A 12798-nucleotide genomic window follows, 5' to 3' on the forward strand; every position below is an offset into this window, starting at 1 on the left:
ATAATGAACTTTGGAAAAATATTTTTTTTCAACACATCGTGCTGAGAAAATAATAGCTTAAAATGCCAATCGAACACCATCATGAATATTTGTACTATAAATATAATTAACAATCAAACAATAATTCATGTGATAGAGTTGATACTATAGATTTGAAAAATCAATAGGACATACATGATGTTTTCCACAAGCTTTTACAAAATAATAGAATGACTGAAATCATCAGGTACCAGTACAAACCGTGGGTGAAACCTTTGGAAACCGGAGTTTCGTACCAAGTGGTGAGTGAATATGTCATTAAGCATGTCCAAGCAGCATCATTACATTAATGTAAGGAGTTGACCATCGACCATGACCGGTCAGACTAACGAGCCGCCTTTCGAAGGAAAGTGCAGTGATGAGCCAAAAGATTTGATGTATCCTTTGGTTGTCTAACCTTCATATGTTGCGAGCTTCAGTTCGTCCCCTGGAAAAAGTAGCAGATTTCAGGATCTTTCTCCACTCCCGTCAATTATCGATATTGCATATTCCACCCCATGATTCTATGCTATGATCGGTCCAAAATAACCTGTTTCAATTGAAAGATTCAAATGAAGGGTTCCACTGCCACTACTAATGTTGTTTGCCGAATCACTATCTAATAGACTACTATGGATGGCAACAACAGATCGAGTATGGGTTGATAGGTCATTATCCATACTTATCCCATATTTACCTTGGAGTAGATAGAGTTAGATGGGGTAAATAGAGTAAATTATAATTTTTTTTATATGTATTTTTTTTTGACCATAAGAAGAAGATTTTTATATATATATATATATATATATATATATATTCAAATCAGATTCGAAGTTAGTTTTATCATTATCTGTATCCTCCGAGAATCTATTGCAGGTTGGATAAAATCTATTCCATTCAAATCGGATATCTGATGGGTTAAAGTAAATTGTTATCCCTAATGTCTATTGAGGGTCGGATAAAATCTGTTCCATTTTGATCAAATACCCGATTGAGAAAAATAAATTGTTATCACATATGATGCTACATTCAAGTCATAAACAGTCTCCCAAGAATCATAAGAAGGCAGGGAGAATAGAGTAGCAGCACGGTGCGATAAAGTATCGCTACACTCTTACTATCATGAAGCTGGTTGCGCTAAGAAAAAAACAAAGCCAAATTTAAAAGGATGACAAGAAGGAACCGAACCTGAAAAGAAATAGAGAGAAATTTCAAAGTTCCTTCCTTTGCTAGTTATTATTCTAGCATCCAGCTTGAGAAAATGTGGATCATGGTGTTGACTGGTGAGGAGGAACGGGGAGTCTCGTGTGGTATTACTTCGTCCGTTGGTTGGTGGACAATGGGCTGCGAAACCGATTGATGGGCCAGCATCGAAAGTCCCATAGTTCATAGTAGTGTTGTTGCAAGGCCGAGCCCATCACGAGCCCGTGGACTATATTTCCTCTTCATAGCAAAGAAAGGCAAATGTGGTGACTGATCTAGTTTATTGTGTGGTTAAGAAACTTTTTCCTTTGTTATGTTGGAGTTTGTGGCTAAAATAGACACACAAACTCCGGTTGCCTACCTAGGTGCACAATCCTGCAAACCTCAGTTACTCTGAAGAAGATAAATGATTTTTATGAGTTTCATGTTAATTATGTGCACAACACCATGATCAGCTCTAATAGGCTTAATTTTGCTGTAATGAGAAGTTCTTGAAGCATCTCTGTAGGATTTGAACCAAGGTAGAGAGGAAACTACCAAGTGATCAACCACACTTGCCATTAGTCAACAAGGATACAGCCTTTAGATGTGATACATGCATTATCACTTCCTTATTTCGCACCTGCTGAAACTATCTTCTCCGAGTAGTCTGAGAGAGATGGAATGCTTATTTTTAAGATTACTTATCATGCCCCAACTTGTGATCGCGAGTCGGAGGTCATGACAACCACCGCATGCTTATGAAAAACTTTCTCTATAAGTATGCAAGACATCTCATCACGATATCAATGCATCACAGCAGAATAAAATTCAAATAATTATTATTCAACTAAAATTCAAATAATTAAATCAAATATCTAAAATTTAATAAAATTTTACTAAAAATAAAATAATAGATCTAACTTCAATGAAGTTGATAATATTAAATCACGCCTCTAAAAACTCTATCCTAACATTATTACCCACACTCGCAATTAATTATCTGAATCTGAAAAAAATTAAAAAGAGAAGTAATGAGCTAGACAGCTCAGTAAGTAACAAATATCTCAACTAGACATTTCAGATATTATATAATATTCAAGAATAATACTGTAAATAAATATACAAAATATATTTCATACTAATTCAACACAAATCTAATTTTTTTTCAAATATTCACATATAATATAATCATAAATCTGATTCGAAACAAAATATTCATAACTCAACAATCTCGACTATAACCAACATTTAACCCCCATTAGTGGGGTCCATTGAATACCAGTGCACAACCTCCACTGGTAAGGTCTACTAAATATCAGCGTACGACCCCTACTGACAGGGTCCACTGAGTACCAACGTATAATCTCTATTGGCAGAACCCACTGATTACCAACGTATAATCTCCATTGACGGGGCCCACTGAAATATAGTTAGACTGAGAGTATAGATCCGATCTGTATTAAAATATTTTTGTATCATAACATATCATAATTTTCACTGGACATATGCATATCAATAAATCATAGTATTTCAGAATCACTTTTCGTTCAAAACACAATTTCATAAATCATGCATAATTTCAAAGAATAATTATTTATTCTTAAAATAAATATAAAATATCCTGAGAAGATGATTCATTACTTACTTTTCACAGACCACTAAACGAATAGATCGATTAATCTTTAGGAGATTCTTCAGAATCTATTATTCAAAATTATATTTTTGTATTAATTCTAATTCAGAATTAGATCTAAATAAATTTCAAATCAAAATCTCACTTAAGATCAAATTTTTTACTAAGCTCGATCAAAATTATCAAAAGAAAGCCTTTCACTAGACTAAGCTTAGAAAGATAACTTTGAGAGAGAGAAATCCATCTACAGAAAGAATTAATCTAGAGTGAGAAAATTTTAGAGAGAAAGTCCAATATTCTAAAGAGAAAAGTAGGATTCAACTTAGAGCAGGGAGAGAGAGAAATTTCCTCTTTTTCTTTTCTTTTCTTTTCTTTTTTTTTTCTTTTCTTTTCACAAGAAGAGAGGACCGTACATTCTCTTCCCTTCCTTTTCTTCCTTCACGAAATAGGGGAGGTCTTTCTCCCCCTTGTTCTCGAACTAAGAGGCCTCCCCCACCAATCGACCATCACTCAAGTTGGCGGAATAGTCCCCGACGATGCCAATTGGTCAGGTCCGGTGACTGGCGATAGCCCAACGGCGACAAAAAATCAAAACAAAATAGAAAAATAGGAGAACCCAAAAATCCATGATTTCAATAAATTTTTGGTTGAAAAATTGGCAAAAATCCCAACTTAAAACCTATAGAAGATTGAGTGGAAGATGATTAGAGGAATTTATCTGATTTTTGATGGGATTTGATCTAATTTTCGTTGGCCAAATCAAGATCAAACTATCGATAATCTCAGAAGAAAAGAAGAGGAAGAAGGGCACCAAATTTGTGTTTTTTTTTTTTATCAGAAAAACCAAAGGGTTTAAGGCCTTCAAAAGGATCTCTAAGGGAAGAGTTGGAGGTCGATTCTAATTTGGATTTTTTTGAATGGATTAAGGATGTTCAATTGAAGAACCCTTTTAAGGTTTCTCCGTGTAATCCCAGCTTCTCATGGTAATTCCATCTTTTCCAGCACATACTAGCTCCTTTTTTTTTTTTTTTGAAAACCTATTTTAAGATGTGTGTAGATGGGGTTGGGGTATCACATTCTCCCCCCCTAAAAAAAAAATTCATCCTCAAAATTTTTTCCTTAAATTTTTCTAAATCCAAGATTTCTTTTACCTAAAATCATGTCATCCTCTAATTTTGAAATTGAATTTTTTTTATCATAATATCTTTCAAATCAAATATTATTCCGATCAGTTTGAAAACAATTTTAGACCACTATAATTTTACTGTACACCTTAATTCAAATCAACCAATACACTTGTGTCAAATCTAAGTTTCTAAATTATGTCATGATCAGTATAAGTTATTATCCCAATATCCCTAGTGCATACGTCCTACACTCGTGTCTGATTTTATATGTCATATAGTTTATCCACTTATGCTCTTATATTATATTAATTATCATACCCCGACCCGTGATCACAAGCCAAAGGTCATGGCAACCGTCGCATACTTATGAAGAACTCTCTTCATAAACATGCAAGACATCTCATCACGATATCAATGCATCACGATAGAATAAAATTCAAATAACTAAATCAAATATCTTATATCCAATAAAGTTCTACTAAAAATAAAATAATAGATCTAAGTTTAATGACGTTGACAATGCTAAATCGCGTCTTTAGAAGCTCTATCCCAACATTATTACCCATGCTCATAATTAATTATCTGAATGTGAAAAAAATAAAAAGAAAAATAATGAGCTAGACAGCTCAGTAAATAGTAAATATCTTAATTAGATATTTCAGATATTATATAATATTCAAAAATAATACTGTGAATAAACATAAAAATATATTTCATACTAATTCAATATAAATCTATTTTTTTTTCAAATATTCACATATAATATAATCATAAATCTGATTCGAATTAAAATACTCATAACTCAATAGTCTCGACTATGACCAATATTTAACCCCCATTGGCAGGATCCACTGAATACCAACGCACAACATCCATTAGCAGGTCCACTAAATACCAGCGCACAATCCCCACTGACAGAGTCCACTAAGTACCAACGTATAATCTCCATTAACGGGGTTCACTGATTACCAAGTATAATCCTCATTGACGAAGCCCACTGAAATATAGTTAAGCTGAGAGTATAAATATGATATGTATCAAAATACTTTTGTATCATAACATATCATAATTTTTATTGAATATATGCATATCAATAAATCATAGTATTTTAGAATCCCTTTTCATTCAAAACATAATTTCATAAATCATACATAATTTTAAAAAATAATTATTTATTTTTAAAATAAATATAAAATATTTCAAAAAGATGATTCATTACTTACTTTTCATAGATCACTGAACGACAGATCAATTAATCTTTAGAGAATTCTTCAGAATATATTATTCAAAATTATATTTTTATATTAATTTTAATTTAAAATTAGATCTAAATAAATTTCAAATCAAAATCTCACTTAAGATCTGTTAGGATTTGACACCTCGAGATTCAGCCCATATTGAGCCCACAGTGAGGTTCGCGACGAAAAACGGAGTCCAACGAGACCAAGATCACCTGAATCGGAGCTCGGATGGAGGAGATACGAGCTTTTGAAGTCGGCACGAGAATCGAGGTGGTGGAGGACCGCCGGCGACCGGCGGCGGGCGGCAGCGGCGCGGCTGCAGGCGGCGGCGCGCGGGACGCGCATCCCAGGCCCGCGTGGGACGCGCGTCCCAGGCCCGCGTGGGACGCGGGACCCAGGCCCGCGCGGGACGCGCGACCCAGCGGCCTGCTGGCCCATCCCTGGTCCACCGTGGACCGGGTGGTCCACGGCGCGGCCTGTGGACCGCGTGGGCATTTCCCACACGTTTTTCGCGGTCCACGGCACTATTTCATGGACCGGAGCGCGATCGGACGGTCCAGATGGCTCCCGGTCTTGATCGGACGGTCTGGGACGTGATTTGGGTTGATTAAGGAGTCCTAATCGTTCTCTAATCAAGTTTAAACCAGGTTTAAGCCTTTAAAAGGGCCAGAGACCAAACAGAGAGGGTGGTTTTCGATTTTCTCGCCGCCGTACGAACCGAGAGGAGAGAGAGAGGCGTGAGGCGCTGTGAGAGAAGGAGCAGGAGGCTCCTGGACAGCGGTCGCCAGGCTCTTCAGGGGTTCAGGGGGGTCTCCAAGAGAGAGAGAGCTTTTGTGAGGAAAACTTCATGTGAGAGAGAATTGGGTGTACAAGGGTTGAGGGTGAGGTCTCCTCTTGTAAAATTTTCTTTCCATAGTGAAGTTTGCATGCCCCGTGGAGGCGAGCCCTTTTGTGGCTGATCCACATATTTTGATTATTTTTTTCTTTTGTTTTGTTTTTTCTTTCTTCCTGCTGCATCGCGTGGTACTGAAAGGATCTTGGGAGGTGGTGTCCTGGCCAGACATCCACCCAACAAGTGGTATCAGAGCAAGGCGGTACAAGGATGCAGATTGCAGTGGTGGTGAGCAAGACTGAAGATGGAGAAAACAGGAACAATCAAGATGGAGATCAACAAGTTCGATGGTAAGAGCAATTTCTCCTTGTGGCAGGCAAGGGTGAAGGACGTGCTCATCCAACAGGGGTTGATCGAAGCTCTCTTATGCGATGAGAAGCCGACCACCATGGAGGTGCGGGATTGGAAACGGCTACAGATGCAGGCGGTGAGTACCATCCGCATGTACCTGACGGATGAGGTGGTGATCCATGTGCTGAGCGAGACTTCCTCGACGGTGCTGTGGTCGAAGCTCGAGGAGTTGTACATGGCGAAGTCTCTCACCAACACTCTTTTCCTCTGGAGGCAGTTTTACCAACTGCGGATGACTGAGGGACAGAGCGTGCAGGAGCATTTGAGCCACTTCCAGAAGATCCTCACCGACCTTCTCAGCGTTGGCGAGAACGTTGAGGAGAAGACCAAGGCGCTGGTTTTGCTGGCGTCGCTTCCTTCTTCGTACGAGTCCTTGGTGACTGCTCTTCTAGTGGGGAAGAGCACTATCAAGATGGACGAGGTCACCGCGGCGATACTCCAGAACGAGGTTCTCAGGAGGGAGAACCCAGCTTCGAGCTCAGGAGGCGATAGCTCAGCTTTGGTGGCTTCTGGAGGTGCAGGAGGCGGTAGACGGAGCGACAGGAGATCGCAACGAGGGCGGTCTAAGTCCAGGAGGGACTTGAGCAAAACCAGGTGTTACCAGTGTGAAGAGTTGGGGCATCTAGCCAGAGATTGCCCTCAACTGAAAAATCGGACGGTGGCTGTTGTAGCAACGGCCGGCAGTGATTTAGATGGAGATGTCTTCGAGATATCTGACGAGGTATCTACTTCTTCCCAGCAGTGGATATTAGATTCTGCATGCCCCTATCATGTGTGTTGCAGAGAGGAGCAGTTTGACTCCCTGGAGAACAGTGAGAGCACTGTATATCTGCCGGATGGATCGAGCTGTGCGATCAGAGGCATTGGGATGGTCAGCTGGAGGACACATGACGGTGCAGTGAGGAGATTGGGGGAGGTCCGATACATATCCAATTTCAGGTGGAATCTTATCTCACTTAGCAGACTGGATTCGAGAGGCTACAGGACGGTAGCTGGTGGAGGAATCCTGAGGGTGCTACGCAGCGATAGGATTGTGCTGGAGGGGAAGAAGGGGAGCAGAGGATATTATTACCTGGCAGGGAGCCCAGTGCGAGATGGAGCATCGGGAGCCAGGCGGAGCCCAGAGCGAGGTGGAGCTCCAGGAGGCGGATCGGGCACGAGACAGGAGACTCGGAAGGATGAGAGGAGACGTCGCAAGGTAAGATTCCTATTGCCGCAGGATGATGCCCCGAGTAGGTCTCAGGTCAGGGGAGCACAGCATACGACGGAGATGGGATTGAGCAGCCTGGCTCGACTCCCATGTTTGCCCATCCATGATCAGCAGGCGATTGCCCCAGGGCATGGGGGCGAGGAGATCCAGAAGCTCTCGGAGTTTGGAGGAGGCCGAATATCGAGTCGAGGTGGAGATTGTTAGGATTTGACGCCTCGAGATTCAGCTCACATTGAGCCCACAGCGAGGTTCGCGGCGAAAAATGGAGTCCAACGAGATCAAGATCACCTGAATCGGAGCTCGGATGGAGGAGATACGAGCTTTTGAAGTCGATACGAGAATCGAGACGGCGGAGGACCGCCGGCGACCGGCGGCAGGCGGCAGCGGCGCGGCCGCAGGCGGCGGCGCGCGGGACGCGCGTCCCAGGCCTGCGTGGGACGCGCGACCCAGCGGCCTGCTGGCCCATCCCTGGTCCACCGTGGACCGGGTGGTCCACGGCGCGGTCTGTGGACCGCGTGGGCGTTTTCCATACGTTTCTCGCGGTCTACGGTACTATTCTGTGGATCGGAGCGCGATCGGACGGCCCAGGTGGCTTCCGGTCTTGATCGGACGGTTTGGGATGTGATTTGGGTTGATTAAGGAGTCCTAATCCTTCTCTAATCAAGTTTAAACCAGGTTTAAGCCTTTAAAAGGGCCTGAGACTAAACAGAGAGGGTAGTTTTCTGTTTTCTCGCCGCCGTACGAACCGAGAGGAGAGAGAGAGGCGTGAGGCGCTGTGAGAGAAGGAGCAGGAGGCTCCTGGACAGCGGTCGCCAGGCTCTTCAGGGGTTCTGGGGGGTCTCCAAGAGAGAGAGAGCTTTTGTGAGGGAAACTTCATGTGAGAGAGAATTGAGTGTACAAGGATTGAGGGTGAGGTCTCCTCTTGTAAAATTTTTTTTCCATAGTGAAGTTTGCATGCCCCATGGAGGCGAGCCCTTTTGTGGCTGATCCACGTATTTTGATTGTTTTTTCTTTTGTTTTGTTTCTTCTTTCTTCCTGCTGCATCGCGTGGTACTAAAAGGATCTTGGGAGGTGGTGTCCTGGCCAGACATCCACCCAACAAGATCAAATCTTTCACTAAGCTCGATCAAAATCATCAAAAGGAAGCTTTTCACTAGGCTAATCTTGGAAAGATAATTTTGAGAGAGAAATTCATCAAGAAAGAGAATCAATCTAGAGAGAAAAAATTCTAAAGAGAAGATCCAACATTCTAGAGAGAGAAAATAATATTCAACTTAGAGCAGGGAGAGAAATTTTTTCTTTTTCTTTTCTTTTTTTTTCTTTTTTTTTCTTTTTTTTTCTTTTCCTCATGGGAAGAGAGGACCCGCGCATCCTATTCCCTTCCTTTTCTTCCTTCATGGAACAGGGGAGGTCTTCCTCCCCTTTGTTCCCAATCTAAAAGGCCTCACCCCCCAACCGACCACCACTCAAGCCGGTGGGGCAGTCTCCGATGATGCCAACTGGTCGGGTCCAAGGACTGGCGGCAGGCCAACGATGACAGAAAATCAAAATAAAACAGAAAAATAAGGGAACCCAAAAATCCACGATTTCAACAAATTTTTGGTTGAAAAATTGGCAAAAATCCTAACTTAAAATCTATAGAAGATTGAGTGGAAGATGATTAGAGAAATTTACTTGATTTTTGATGAGATTTGGTCTAATTTCCATTGGCCAAATCAAGATTGAACTGCCGATAACCTCAGAAGAAAAGAAGAGGAAGAAGGGCACCAAACTTGTGATTTTTTTTTAATGAGAAAAACCAAGGGGTTTAAGGCCTTTAAAAGGATCTCTAAGGGAAGAATTGGAGGTCGATTCTAATTCAGATTTTTGAGTGGATTAAGGATGTTCAATTGAAGAACTCTTTCAAGGTTTCTCCGTGTAATCCCATCTTCTCATGGTAATTCCATCTTTTCCGGCACATGCTAGCCTCTTTTTTTTTTTGAAAACCTGCTTTAAGATGTGTGTGGATGGAGTTGGGGTATCACATTCTCTCCCCCTAATAGAAAATTTCATCTTCGAAATTTTTTTCCTTAAGTTTTTCAAAATTTAGGATTTTTTTTACCTCGAATCATGTCATCCTCTAATTTTAAAATTAAATTTTTTTTATCATAATATCTTTCAAATCAAATATTGTTCCAATCAATTTGAAATAATTTTAGACCATTATGTTTCAATTGTGTACCTTAATTCAAATCAACAAATGTACTTATGTCAAATCTAAGTTTCTAAATTATGTTATGATCAGTATAAGTTATTTCCCAATGTTCCTAGTGTATACCCCCTATACTCACGTCCGATTCTATGTGTTATATAGTTTATCCACTTATGCTCTAATACCATATTAATTGTCATACCTCGACCCATGATCATGAGTCAAAGGTCATAGCAACTGCCGCATACTTATGAAGAACTCTCTCCATAAGCATGCAAGACATCTCATCACGATATCAATACATTACAGTAAAATAAAATTTAAATAATTATTATTCAACTTAAATTTAAATAATCAGATCAAATATCTTATATCCAATAAAATTTTATTAAAAATAAAATAATAGATCTAAGTTCAATAAAGTTGACAATGCTAAATTTCGACTCTAAAAGTTTTATCCCAATATTATTATCCATGCTCATAATTAATTATCTGAATTTGAAAAAAAAATAAAAAAAGAGGTAATGAGCTAGACAGTCCAGTAAGTAACAAATATCTCAACTAGACATTTCAGATATTATATAATATTCAAGAATAATACTGTGAATAAATATAAAAATACATTTCATGCTAATTCTATACAAATCTAACTTTTTTTCAAATATTCACATATAATATAATCATAAATCTAATTTGAATCAAAACACTCATAACTCAACAGTCTCGATTATAGCTAATGTTTAACCTCCATTGACGGGGTTCACTGAATACTAACGCACAACTGTCACTGGCAGGGTCCACTAAATACCAATGCACAATCTCCACTGGCAGAGTCCACTGAGTACCAACGTATAATCTCCATTGGCAGGACCCACTGATTACCAATATATAATCTCCATTGGCAGAGTCCACTGAAACATAGTTAAGCTGAAAGCATAAATTCGATCTGTATCAAAACACTTTTGCATCATAACATATTATAATTTTCACTAAACATATGCATATCAATAAATCATAGTATTCGAAATCACTTTTTTTCAAAACATAATTTCATAAATTATACATAATTTTAAAAAATAATTATTTATTTTCAAAATAAATATGAAATATTCTGAGAAGATGATTCATTACTTACTTTTCACAAACTACGGAACGAATAGATCGATTAATCTTTAGAAGATTCTTCAGAACTTATTATTCAAAATTATATTTTTATATTAATTCTAATTCAGAATTAGATCTAAATAAATTTCAAATCAAAATCTCACTTAAAATCAGATCTTTTACTAAGCTCGATCAAAATCATCAAAAGGAAGCCTTTCACTAGGTTAATCTTAGAAAGATAATTTTGAGAGAGAGAAATCCATCAAGAGAGAGAATCAATCTAGAGAGAAAAAATTTTAGAAAAAAAATTTAATATTTTAGAGAGAGAAAGTAGGATTCAACCTAGATCAGAGAGAGAAAAAAATTTTCCCTTTTTTTTTTTTTTCTTTTTTTTTTTCTTCACGGGAAGAGAGGACGGTGCATCCTCTTCCCTTCCCTTTCTTCCTTCGCAGAATAGCTATATCTTGACCATTGATTATAATTGTTCCTCATTTTACTCATCAAGTACCATGCTGGATTACTGAGAATCTCAATATGAATAGCAAATATCAGTTTGATAACACTGCAATCAGTCATTTAATCTTGCAAGATGGTGTCATTTGGGATTTGAGTGTATATTTGATGTTAGTTTTATACTATTTAGCTTTTTTGAGATGCATGTACGATGCTATCATACATGGCATTCTCAACTTTCCTCAAAGCTGCATGAGCATTACCTGGAAGTAGTGTGATACCCCAACCCCATCCACACACATCTTAAAGTAGGTTTAAAAAAAAAGAGCCAGCACGTGCTGGGAAAGATGGAATTATCGTGAGAAGCTGGGATTACATGGAAAAACCATGAAAGGGTTCTTCTTCAATTGAACATCCTTAATCTACTCAAAAATTTGAATTAGAATCGACCTCCAACTCTTCCCTTGGAGATCCTTTTAAAGGCCTTAAACCCCTTGATTTTTCTTATTTTAAAAAAAAAATCACAAGTTTGGTGCCCTTCTTCCTCTTCTTTTCTTCTGAGATTACCGACAGTTTAATCTTGATTTGGCCAACGAAAATTAGACCAAATCCTATCAAAAATCAGGTAAATTCTTCTAATCATCTTCCACTCAATCTTCTATAGGTTTTAAGTCTAGATTTTTGCCAATTTTTCAACCAAAAGTTTGTTGAAATTGTAGATTTTTGGGTTCCCCTATTTTTCTGTTTTGTTTTGATTTTTCATCGTCATTGGACTGCCGCCAGTCACCAAACCTGGCCAGTTGGCATCGTCAGGGATTGCCCCTTCGGCCTGAGTGGTGGTCGGCTGGGGGGAGGCCTCTTAGTTTGAGAACAACGGGGAGGAATTGGCATGATTCATAATTATGATTACCTTTCCTGACAAAAGTTTAAGCAGCGTATGGGTACATGACCAATGCAAGAGCATGGACGTTTTGATTGAGAGCTTCAAGCACAATAGAGGATAAAAAAGTTGTTAATGAAAAGGAAGGTCTATGGAATATTTTACACAAGGCTATGAAATTAGAGAAAGGAGAAGCTAATGGATGGTAGTGATCATAATGTTAGGTAAATTATTATAAGGGGGTTGACATTATGTCATTCAATTATTTGGTTTACGCAAATTTGATGACATTACTTTTACTTATATTTATGTGTTTAGGACATGTTTCTCTTGTTAAAATTTAATTTCAAAATGGAAGCAAGAGAGGTACATTTTTTTTCTGAAAAGGAAAAAAGGTAGCCATAGGGAATCATCCAAAACAAAGACCAGAGACGCATGGAAGAACAATTTCCATATGCCATGTAAAAACTTCTGCATCATGAAGTAGAATATAGACCAAGATGGCTGATCTAG

The sequence above is a fragment of the Elaeis guineensis genome, chromosome 9 (assembly GCF_000442705.2).
Source record: "Elaeis guineensis isolate ETL-2024a chromosome 9, EG11, whole genome shotgun sequence".
In the NCBI taxonomy this organism is placed as follows: domain Eukaryota; kingdom Viridiplantae; phylum Streptophyta; class Magnoliopsida; order Arecales; family Arecaceae; genus Elaeis; species Elaeis guineensis.